The sequence below is a fragment of the Musca autumnalis genome, unplaced genomic scaffold, assembly GCF_047663935.1.
Source record: "Musca autumnalis isolate F117 unplaced genomic scaffold, ASM4766393v1 scaffold_1, whole genome shotgun sequence".
NCBI lineage: Eukaryota > Metazoa > Arthropoda > Insecta > Diptera > Muscidae > Musca > Musca autumnalis.
The window spans coordinates 220,757,158-220,770,485 of record NW_027411644.1 but is presented as its reverse complement, the minus strand read 5'-3'; the positions used below and the strand labels follow the sequence as shown (position 1 = coordinate 220,770,485).

General features: G+C 37.5%; 1 protein-coding gene across 1 annotated transcript in view; it reads left to right on the top strand.

Moving 5' to 3' along the window:
* Positions 1-211: 211 nt before the first annotated feature.
* Positions 212-13,328, top strand: part of LOC141389159 (uncharacterized) — a 101,927-nt gene continuing 88,810 nt past the window's right edge. Inside the window, exon 1 of the mRNA XM_073960226.1 lies at positions 212-862. The gene's annotated coding sequence lies outside the window, so the exon portion shown is untranslated. The remainder of the gene's footprint in view (positions 863-13,328) is intronic.

The window sequence follows — 13,328 nt, the reverse complement described above, 5'->3', positions numbered from 1 at the left end:
GTTAAATCCTGTAACATATCAACAAACAATTTGTAAGGACTCTCTGTTATTGAAACAACAGAACAAAAGAGCACATTCTCTTGTCCTAAGAGAACATATTGTGGTACATTTTACTGAGTATAACATAACAGTTTACTCTCAGCCACTGTTAGTGCTTAACATCAAAGGACGAGACAGCAATAATACGCACCAATGGTCCCAAATATCATTCAGTACGAAATAGAAAACCGGACGAGAAGGTATTGCAAACGGAATTTGTAAAATTGTTTTTTTGTTGTTGTTCTGTATAAAACGCATACCCTAAATAAAGGACTAGTAATGTGTATTGTTTTTGTTGCTGCTGTTGTAGTATAAGTGCTACTCTGTTGCTTGTTTTTGTTGCCGTTTTGTTTTTGCCATTTTGTTGTTTGATATCAAGCCGGCGGCGGTAGCGGTTTTTATGTCTGTTCGTTCCCCTGGCCGTTGCTGGGAATCGTCAACATGATGTTGTTGCACCAAAAACACGGGAAATAAATTACATTAAAGCGTGCAAACAATTCGCCCTATTTGACCATACGTTTCATTTACTGCCATGGGTAGTCCATGGATTGCCCGTACATGTGGATATGGAACACAGTGTAATTAAGTTCGTTAACAGGATGTAGCAACAAGAGGCCCATGGCGAATATTGTGTTGTGTTTCGGATTAAAAATTTAAGTGAATTGCCTCGAGTGAAATAAATTGCAAAATCAAAGTAAAACGCTTAAAAGTGTAAATGAAATAAATACAAACCAAAGATAAAAGAAAAGTAATTAAAAATTAATAAATTTATCCAATATTCTAGTGAAATAAAGTAGAAAGTGAATAAAAGATTTTAATAAAGGTAATTGGGAAAATAAAATAACAATAAGTGACTAGCCGTCGGCATTCTCATTTTCCAAGTAAATTTCCACACATTTTCTTGCGAATTGAAACCACAGATTTCCGGTAAATCGTATTGAATCGATCACAATATTTATGCCAATCATAAATCATCATTTGTGTGTGGTTTTTGTTCAATGTCCCAAGAGGTTCTGTGTAAGAAGTCAATAAGAAAACTTGTCGAATTTGTGTGTTTCATTTAACCAAATATTATTAAATTGGTAGCGATCAGTAAAATTTTGCAACACTGTCAGTTCGTTTTGAAAAACATTACTCTCTGTAATAGAGGGTAATAAATGAAGTTGAGCCAATGGGGGAATACTCCACTCAAACAATCGAAAATGAGATTGAACTTCAACAATAAACAAAAAAAGCAAACATTTATATTGTATACGTACAATAACACGTCACGTTAAAAGTGGATAACAAAAATCATAAACAATCTATGACAATACATTAATTTATAGAACGGAAAGTATAAAAGAGGTACATACTCTTCGCCTAGCTCCGATTATGTCATGCCCTAGACCCGAAAACGTAAGATTAATATAAACACGTGTGTTCACAGTGTAAATAGTGTAAAATGGGTAGAAAATAGGCTTTAATATATCAAAATATGAAAAAATTATCTTGCTCCGTCTCTATATACGAAAGTCCATTTCAACAATTAAATAATGCATAAGAGAGAATATCTAAGTAGTTTACATTCTCAAGCGATACTTCTGTTTTGACTGGGGAGAATGCTGGACAAGAACTTTAGTCAAATTTGGTATTTGAACCAGTTAGATATGTTTATTATATTAAACTATTTCAGAGGAAAAATAGTCCAAATTTACTATACAAAAGTGCTGAATCGATTAAAAAACAAGTAAGAACGGCGTTAAGTTCGGCCGGGCCGAACTTGTTATACCCTCCACCACAAGTTGTATTCAAGTAAAATGGAATAATTAGTTTACTTTCGTGTATGAAGAAGACTTAATACTAAATTTCAGCAATTTCGGTAAAACAATGTGAGGCACCTGTCTATGGGGGCTACTTCAAAACGTCGAACTATACCGACAAATTTCTGGCGGAAAGTTTTTAGACTCAAAGAAGACTAAATACCAAATTTCCTATATTTCGGTAAGAGAATGTGGATACAACTTAAAAAATACCGATAATGAAGAAGTACGCTTCTATGGGGATATAGGAAGACGTGGACCTATATTGATAATACTCTTCTGGAATATTTTATAACTCTTGGAAGACTAAATAACGAATTTCAGCCATTTCGGTGGGATATTGACGTCACAATCTTCAGTACTACGAAAATTGGGAGGTACCGTTCTAAGGGGGCTATATCGAAACGCGGACCTATACCGACGAATTTCAGTCGGAAATGGGGCAATATGAAAGCGTGGACCTGTACAGACAAATTTCTGGCGAACAGTTTTATATCACATTGAAGACTAAATACCAAATTTTGGTGGAATATTGAAGCCACAACCTTCAAAATACGGAGGTACCTTTCCATGGGGGCTATATGAAGGAGTAGATCTATACCAACAAATTTAAAGGGGAAGTTTGAGTACCCCCAACGAAGTCTAAATATCAAATTTCAGCCATTTCGGTGGAATATTGAGACCACAACGTTCAAAATACCGAAAATCGGAAGGTACCGATATATGGGGGCTATATGAAGGCGTGGACCGATACCGACAAAACTCTGGGGGAAAGTTTTATACCCCTAAAGAAGACTACGACATAGAATTTTATGCTGATCAATAAAATATATATTTAATTAATTCTCTTTCGAGTTGAGCTGTTAGGCCTTTAGAGATACATTGCAAAATTAGGAGTCTACCGAAGTCCCACGCATCCAACCATTACACTACGTTTCACGGATGGTAAATCCGATCTTCAGGTGTATTAGGATGTTGTTTTTGTGGCAGACGAAGGCAAAGCTTGGTAACTGGTATATATGTCGAACTTCATTAGATAAATGTATATGCGAAATTATGTCAGTTAATTGAAACTCCAAACTTTTCCTATAGTCCTGCTTTGGTAATCCCATTTTTCAATGTTCACAAATACTATGGTAAGTTTTATTCCTACATCATTAGTAATTGCTCTTCTATATCAGAAGAATATATCATAAGAATAAGGCAAAAATAAAAAATAATTTCAGCATGAGCTAGGCTGGGATTCGAACCTGGGTCTCCGACAACTGAGTGTCAAGGTTGCCGGCGTCTTAGCGTTCTAAGCCACCATCAACTTGTCAAAACTTTAGTAGACAATAATTGATGATCAAAAAATAAAATCTTCTGATATAGAAGAGCAATTACTAATGATGTAGGAATAAAACTTACCATAGTATTTGTGAACATTGAAAAATGGGATTACCAAAGCAGGACTATAGGAAAAGTTTGGAGTTTCAATTAACTGACATAATTTCGCATATACATTTATCTAATGAAGTTCGATATATATACCAGTTACCAAGCTTTGCCTTCGTCTGCCACAAAAACAACATCCTAATACACCTGAAGATCGGATTTACCACCCGTGAAACGTAGTATAATGGTTGGATGCGTGGGACTTCGGTAGACTCCTAATTTTTCAATGTATCTCTAAAGGCCTAACAGCTCAACTCGAAAGAGAATTAATTAAATATCACTATAAATGGCCTTCGCCTTAATAAGGCAAAAATAAAAAATAAAATATATACTTTATAGGGTCTCCGACGAATATTTCGATGTGTTACCAACGGAATGACAAATTTAATTATACCCTCCATATGGTGGAGGGTATAATAAGTAAGAAAGGCGGACATTTTATACCTTCCACCAGGAGCTTTATTGAAGTAAAATGGAAGATTTGTTCCCAATTCCCAATTCAATCCCACAACAGCGGGTTCTCTGTACCGGATCGACCCGGGATCACACAACATCAGCGATACGGCCAACGGCTGCCACCTCAGTGTACATGTGGAAATAGTGGAATTTATGAATCGGAATAAGATCTAGGTCGCGGCGGTGCAGGAAACCATGCTGAACGACCACAGCTCAGTACGTTGTGATGGCTACAACGTAATAAGGAAGGATCGCACCAGATGTGGAGGTGAGGGATTCCTCCACCAGTCTGTTTTCCTTTTGTACCTGTCTGTTCAATACAGACCTATCTCGCTTGAGCCTGCCTCTAACGACCCGTACATGGAACGTATGGGGGTAGCAGTCAGGTGTGGAACTGCCGAGATAGAGTTGCTGAACGTATACATCCCGCCGCGAAATAGCTGTATCTTAGATTATAAGCCTGATGTTAGCCCGCTTTTGGAAGGTCGTAATCGTCTGGTCCTGGGGGATTTTAATGCGCATCATGAGATGTGGCATTCCGCCTTCGGAAACGACCAGAGGGCTATAGCGCTGGCTGAGCAGATTGATAGCTCTACGTTTTGCTCGGTCAGTGACGACGCCCCTACCAGAATTACAGGACCGTGTCACAGTTCGCCAGACATAACCATCGTGTCACCTGGTCTGACAAATGACGTCACCTGGCAACCCGTCATTTCCCTTGGATCAGACCATCTTCCCATAATTGTCTATATCAGCAGACCACCCGATTTCATCACCTCTGAACGCCGCACATTCGACAATCATGGGAAAGCTGATTGACCGAGTTTCAGAGAGTTCACCAATCACCGCTTCAGAGAATTGCCCAATCCCTCTGATGTTCGGATAGCGGAAAGGACGTTCCGAGACATCATCAATGCTGCAGGCGCTCGCCATATACCTGCTGGTCGAATACCCGAAGTAAGACCAAATTTCCCAGCAGAGGCGACGGGATTAGCAAATGAGCGCGATGAGCTTCGTCGAACCAACACCGACGACCCCAGTGTCAGGGAGCTGACACTGGAAGTTAACAGGCTGATCGGCGAACATAAGCGGAACAAGTGGTTAAATCATCTGAAGAGTTGCAACATTGGAGCCGGTATAAGTAAATTGTGGGCAACGGTTAAATCACTCTCGAACCCCGGAAGGAGGGATGACAGGACGTCAGTCACGTTTGGCGACGTTACGTTGACTGACCCGAAGATGTGGGCAAGTTACTTCAATCGACAGTTTGTCGGGCACCCCGAGAGTGACAGGGCGAAGAGAAGAGTGTTACGTCGCATTAGATCTCTTCATGTCGAGGATGAACCACCACAGTTTACAATGGATGATGTTGCGAATGCCATCAGGAACGCTAAATCATCCAAACCATTGGGCCCTGACGGAATGTCCATGGTAATATTGAAACAGCTGGATGAGCCGGGAGTGGAGTATCTCACTAAAGTTCTCAACCTGTCGCTAGCCACCCTTATTGTTCCCGAAGTCTGGAAAATGGGCAGGGTGGTCCCGCTACTGAAGCCAGGCAAGGATGCCAGCAAAGGTGAATCGTACAGGTTGATTACACTTTTGTCACCGGGAATTGATCGCACCGTGCAAGACATTTGCCCAGTATGCGGCATGGGCCCGTGCGATGCTAAGCACCTATTCAACTGCCCCGTCAAACCTACTCATCTAACTCCAGTGGATCTGTGGGTACATCCCATCGAAGTAGCCACTTTCCTGGAACTGGATATAGACCCAGAGTCAGATTGAACAGGGGAACGAACATACAAACATAATAATAAAACATTTGTTGTTATTCAAATACTTGAATACAACAAAATATGGACTCAAGCTGAAATAAACACAAAGATGTAAAATTCTGCAGTCCAACAATAAATAACGCCAACAACAATAACAACGGCCTTGTTGATCAATGCGTAATGCAAAAACAACAACTTTCTCGTTGTTTTACCGTCTGCTTATTAAAGCATGTTCGTATTCTTTGCAAAGCAAAGACGACATAAAAACAGTGGTGGATATGAAATTCTTTAGTTCGAATCACATTGTAGGGTAATCAGCTATAGGGCCATACAGCAAATTTCTCATTTTTGTTCCCAATTTGCTTGTGAACGTATTATTTTTTAAAAAAGATTTAATACCAATTAGACATCGATGTTTTCTACCCATTCAGAATCCGAAATATCAAGCTAGAGACACTTCAGTAGGAAAACCATTTAAAAAACTTTACATCTTCCGGTATCGTTTAACTTCCAATCAAACATTAAATACCAACGTGGCCCTGTACTGAGAAATTTGTGGGGTAACGTCATGTCCGTCCGTTCGTAACGTACAGGTCGCATTTATTGTCCGATTCAGCTGAAAAGTGGGGAATATAATTTTCTTTAGTCATAGGAAGAACGCTATTGGTTTTGGTGAAAATCGACTCAGATTTGGATATAGCTCCCATATATACTTTCAAACTATTTCACGTATTTGCCGCACCAAACTCGCAATTTATGCTTGGTTTCGATGAAATATGAAATGTGTGACTGATTTCAGTCTAAAAATAAATATGCCAAATGATATCGAAATCAGTTCAGATTTGGATATATCACCCTTATATATTTCGGCCATTGTAGCCCCCACGAAATCTTAATACCCATTTCACCCATTTCGTGTGATAGTGAGGAAAAGTTGTATAACCCCAAAGAATCCTAAACACCATTTTCAGCCATTTCGATTAGATAATGTGGCTAAAACCTTAAAAATACTGAAAATCAGGAGGAAGTTTGTATGGGGGCTATGTCAACTCCAAAAATTCTCTGCAGTAATATAGTGTATTCGCAGCGAAGTCTCCATTTTTGTAGGCAAATGCGGATAAAGCCCTGAAAATTTTTGAGAGTGTTGATGAGGGTCCCGGAGGGGAAGAAGCCTATTGATTTTGGTGATGGTCGGAAAATATTTAGGGGTCGGAAAGGGCGAAAAACTTAGTTGGATAAAAAGACAACGTTTTTTTCCAAAGCGAATATCTCAGCTTCTATATGGGGTATACCAAAAGCAAAACCTGACAATGAAAGTAGAAAATGTAGCCTTTCTAATGATGTAAAGTTGGTGCTCGTAGGTGATCAAACAACGAAGATATCACAATACTAGCAAATAAAACCCCAATTTTCATTTTTTACAACGATGTAAAGTAGGTTGTCGTAGGTGGTCAAATAGCAGAGATATAGCAATAGTCGATAATGCATCCCATTTTCCGATTTTTTTTTTGTAATCACGCTACAGGTCGCAATTTTGATCGGATCGTCACGAAATTTTGGGGGGTTAATGGAGGTCCCACAGAGGAAGAAGCCTACTGATTTTAATGATGGTCGGATAATATTCAGGGGTCGGAATGGGCAAGAACTTATTTGGAGAATGGTCAACGTTTTATTTCAAAGCCAATATCTCTGTTTCTTTAAGAGGTGTATCAAAAGCAAAACCTGGCAAGGAAAGTAGAAAATATAACCTTTACAATGATGTAAAGTAGGTTGGAGTTGTGATCGGATAGTCACGAATTTTTGGGGGTTGATGTGGGCCCCACAGAGGAAGATGCCTATTGATTTTGGTGATAGTAGGATAATATTAAGGGTCGGAATGGGGAAAAACTCATGTGGAGACAAATTCAAAATTTTATTCTTTGTAAATAGTAGGGTAGGGTTATTTCAACGGCAAAGCCTGTCAATGGAAGAAGAAAATATCACCTGTACATTGGTGTAAAGTAGGTTGGCGAAGGTGGTCAAACAAGGGATATACCACAATAGTCGGTAATGCATCCAATTCTTCCATTCTACTGGTCGAAATTTTGATCGGATGGTCACAAAAATTTGGTTGCTTATGGGGTTCCCAGAGAGAAAGAGGCATATTTTTTTGATTAAAACCCAAAATATGTTTGGTGGTAGTCGGATTATGTTCCCTAAAATAAATGTTTACCAGTGAAAAGCTTATGCACAGGGGTAGTGGTGTAGGGTATCACATGGTCGGCCCCGTCCCGACTATAGCCTTTGCTCACTTGTTAAAATTGCATCTGCGTCTACCATTAAATTATGCTAAAATTTTTAAGCCAGATTTTAAGTGTGTTTTGAAATTTTCATCTAATTTCATTCCTCAAACAGGTTTTTCAAAAAAACATACATATATAGGATTGTAGAACTCGAAATTCTAAGTTATTTTATATATGTGTCGTGAATATAGTCTACACAGCTTCACAGAAATCTATATACAAACACGAACATTTTGCGCGAACATTTTTCTAAAAATCATATTTTTCGGACCTAATTTTTACAATTGCCACTCGAATTCTTTATACTTCGTCGTTTCCACTGCAATGAAAAAACTGGTACAGTATATTTGTTTTTGCGGAAACAGAGATTTAAAAACTTCACTGATAAGGGTGCTACATCCACGGTTCTTGATTGATCGCCTTGAAATAGATAGATATCAATGTAGATTTTCATGGTGACATTAAAACCGGATGCGGACAAAAGTTCTGTGCAATTTGCGAAAATTAGCGTCTAAATTATATTTCGTAAAATGTATTCAAATTAAAAGATATGGTCTTGCTGAGAAAAACACATGGGGACAAAATGATTTTGATAATTACGCAATTTACACATATTTTAGTAATGCATATAAATTAAAACGGTTAATTTTAACTCTGTTTCCGTTTAAGAAGCCTAATGATTTATCTGAACAACCCGATAACTTTCCTCAATGGAAAATCTTCTATTTGAATGTAGATAAAGCAAAATCCGCCAATTTTCTTGGGAGTTTTAAGAAAAATAAAAGGAGTACTCCTATAGATTTTTTTCCAATACTTTCAACTTTAGAATGCATGTGGAAACAATTTTTTCAAGCCAAAATTTATTTTTTGTTACCCAAATATGTGCTTATTTTGGCTGTAACATCCAAACTATTATCCCGATCATTATAATTTTGGTCTCAACTGATTCCCCGCTAAGTTTTTATTTAATTTTTTTTTTATTGTAATTTTTAACGTATAAATGGATCTGTATTTTGAAAAAGAGTCGGAATTGATTTAAATTTTTGTAATTTTTTTTTAAATTCGGCGAATACTGAGTAACATTTTTCAAATATTATGCAATCTACTAACTAACGTCCCTTCGTTATACCTTTTTAGCAACAATTCTGCTCATTAAAATAATTAGCTTTTTTTTATAATATTTTGTCTTAAAAGCAGAAGTAAATCCGCGATAACGTTTTTCCGCAACAACCAAAAATTTGCTCGCGAGCGAATTTGTACTGGGGAATTTTTTTCCTATGTACCCAAAATCGTTAATGTAGCGCGAAAAGAAAAACTTAAATTTTTTGGATATGGAATATGAAAGAATTGACAACGTTTCCCATACGGAGCTCCCCATTTAATTCCGAGCCGATTTAAATTAAATTTTGTTTTTAAGTCCCAAATCCGTTACAAATTTAAAATTTCTTCCAAATTGGATAAACGTTACGTTTACATGAAATCGGACGAAAATATATATCGGAATTATACATATATAAATTTGAACAGATTTCAATAGAATGGGCAAATTTTTTTGTCAAAATTGGACAGACATGGCGTGATTGGTGCATGCAATACATGAAATCGGGCGAACGTATCGTATTGATGTGTGTTGTATTGATTGTATTGATTTCAATATAAATTGGCAAACTTATTTCTAGTCCATATGCTATAGCGTGATCGTGCACCAAATACCTAAAATCGGGCGAAAATATATATAGGAACTATATCCAAATCTGAACAGATTTCAATATAATTTAGCAAACGTTTTTCTAAACCAAATTCCGTCACACGTTTCAAATTTCATCGAAATTAGACATACGCACAGTGGTGGCACTTACGTGGGAAGGTGTGACAAAAATACTTCTAGATGATACATCGAACTGAAATTTTTATCAATTGGTCCTCGGGGGCTAAAAACACTCTAACAAAAATATTGGAGTCCTAGGTCCAAAATTTCGCGTGGCTTCCATGTAACGAATCATTCTGAATTGAAGTATTTTACTGTTGCTAACATATTGTTTAACCGAATTTGCTGTAATCCGGTACTTGGAGCTGTTATTGCATAGTAAACCTCCCCGCTAGAAACTGTCAATATTGGTCCATGATTTGCTATATGGGGGATATATGATTTTTATCTCGATTTAATGTATTTTACAGATATTTAACAAATTCTAAACGGATTAGGTTTTAATAGTGAACTCAGAGTTTATAATAGGATTTTATAAATAAATGTGACATTGGCCCACTTTCGGCCACAGCCTCCATAGGGTTACCATATATTTTTCTGTACCTTATAACATTTAATCACATTTTTTCTGCAGAATTACCTGTAATAACGTATTTTTGGTTCTCAGTGCGGGGAAAATTTTCACGTTTTGACGTGTTGCAACATTAGGGTGTCCCAAACTAGAAAGTTTCCAAGTTACCATGATAAAAGAAATCACTAATAGCACAAATACATTATATTGAACATAAATGTAAGAAAGGATAATAAAAATAATATTAACAAGTGAGCCAAGGCTATAGTCGGGTCGGGGCCGACTATGTGATACCCTACACCACTACCCCTGTGCATAAGCTTTTGACTGGTAATATTCAAAATATTAAAATTGGGATAGCTTAGCGCATTTGCTCTGAATGTCTTCATTAATACAGGTCAATTTTGTTGAAGCGCATTTAAGTACATCGTCAGAACAACTCAAATAAAACAAGTGAGAAAAGGCTATAGTCGGTACGGGGCCGACTATGTGATACCCTACACCACGACCTCTGTGAATAACCTTTTCACTCGAAAACATTTCGTTTATGGAGATACGAAAGTTTTCACCTATCTGGCTTTTATACCAAATGACTTAAGGCGAACTGAACCAAAATAATTAATATTTAATTTTATATTTGACTACTGTCGACATCACCAACATCAATAAGCTTCTATCTCTGTGAGAAAATTTCGTGATGATCCGATCAAAATTCCGACCTGTAGTGTGATTGCAGAAAAAGTGGAAAAAGGAATGCATTAACGACTATTGCGATATCTCTATTATTTGACTACCTACGCCAACCTACTTTGCATAATTTCAAATATGGGATTTTCTACTTTCTTAGTCAGGCTTTGCTTTTAAAAGGTCCCCAACCAAAGGTTTGATATCCGTCATTACTGTTAAAATCGCAAAAATGAGAAGTTGGGTTTTATTATCGACTATTGCGATATCTTCGTTGTTTGACCACCTACGACAACCTACGTTACGTCGTTGTAAAGGTGATATTTTCTACTTTCATTGCCAGGTTTTGCTTTTTGTAGAGCTCTTATAGACGCTGAGATATTTGCTCATTCCGACCCCTAAATATTATCCGACCATCATCAAAATCAATAGGCTTCTTCCTCTGTGAGACCCTCATTAACCCTCGAAATTTCGTGACGATCCGATCAAAATTGCGCCCAGTAGCGTGATTTCCAAAAAAATTGAAAAATGGGATGTATTATCGAATAATGCGATATCTCCGTTATTTGGTCACCTACGCCGACCTTTTTTACATCATTGTAAAGATGGGATCTTTTACTTTCATAGTCAGGCTTTGCTTTTGGAAAGTCCCCAGCCAAAGCTGTGATATTCGTCATTATAACTAAAATCGCAAGCATGAAAATTTGGGGTTTTTTTGCGACTATTGTGATATCTTCGTTATTTGATCACCTGCAAGAACCTACTTTACATCATTAGAAAGGTGATATTTTCTACTTTCATTGTCAGGTTTTGCTTTTGGTATACCCCATACAGAAGCTGAGATATTCGCTTTGGAAAAAAACGTTGTCTTTTTATCCACATAAGTTTTTTGCCCATTCCGACCCCTAAATATTATTCGACCCTCACCAAAATCAATAGGCTTCGTCCTCTTTGATATCCCCATTAACTCTCAAAATTTCGTGGCGATCCGATCAAAATTGCGGCCTGTAGCGTGATTTCCAAAAAAATGGAAAAATGGGATGAATTACCGACAATTGTGATATCTCCGCTATTTGGTCACCTACGCCGACCTAGTTTGCATCATTGTAAAGGTGGAATTTTCTACTTTCATAGTCAGGCTGTGCTTTTGGAAAGTCCCCAGCCAAATCTGTGATATTCGTCATTATAACTAAAATCGCAAGCATGAAAATTTGGGGTTTATTTGCGACTATTGTGATGTCTTCGTTATTTGATCACCTACAAGAACCTACTTTACATCATTAGAAAGGTGATATTTTCTACTTTCATTGTCAGGTTTTGCTTTTGGTATACCCCATATAGAAGCTGAGATATTCGCTTTGGAAAAAAACGTTGTCTTTTTATCCACATAAGTTTTTTGCCCATTCCGACCCCTAAATATTATCCGACCATCACCAAAATCAATAGGCTTCTTCCCCTCCGGGACCCCCATCAACACCCAAAATTTCGTGACGATCCGATCAAAATTGCGACCTGTAGCGTGATTACAAGGTTTAGATGGACAGACGGACAGACGGACGGACGGACGGACGGACTGACGGACGGACACACATAGCCAGATCGACTCAGCTCGTCGAGACATTCATTTTGATATATATAAGTATGGGTCTACGACCATTATTTCGATGCGTTACAAACTTTTTGGCCAAAACCAACTTATAATACCCTCCCCACATAGTGGTGTAGGGTATAAAAATGAAAAAGTGGATGTACGCCAACCATCAATAGGCTTCTTTCCCTGTGAGACCCCCATCAACCTCAAAATTTCGTGAGGATCCGATCAAAACTCCGACCTGTAGTGTGATACACAAAATATGGAAAAATTGATGCATTACCGACTATTGCGATATCTTTGGTATTTGACTACCTTTGACAACCTAGTTCATATCGTTGTAAATTTACTAAAAGATTCAACTTAAGTTAAGGCGTTAAAAATAGTCCTTTGTTTCATAAATTCGCTTAGAATATAACTATTTTTTCTCATTTTTAAATACATTTTTTCTTCAATATTAGGCATGTTTGTGAGACTTTTTCTCCTTTAGAACCGCAAAAAATGGAAAAAATAAGTTGAGTTTCAAAAAATTTAGAACGTTTTGAAGCGATTTGCTTTTTTAAATTTTTAAAATGACGGCATGAATTTTTCGATTTTTGTCGTTGGGCGCATCCACTCTGATACGTAGCGTGATTGCTGTGTGAATACCACTATCTTCGTTCATGGATAAACCTTTCATTCAGATATACTTTGATTATCAGGTTACGTTATTTGAGTGGTCACAATGATGTAGATTAAGACGATTTGCTGGTTACCAATATACCAGTTGTAGCTGCTCGGGTGAGGCATGTAGGCATGCTTTATGTAAAGAAGTGGAGTAAGAATTTTGACGAGTAACACCTTGAGAGCTTTAAACATCAGGCCAGAACGTGTACATAGGTTCAACCCAGCAAAATTTGAAGGAAGGAACGATGACGTGATTTCATAACATCTTTTGCATTGGTTCAAACGAAGTCGTGAGAGATCCGATCTTTTCATTAGCA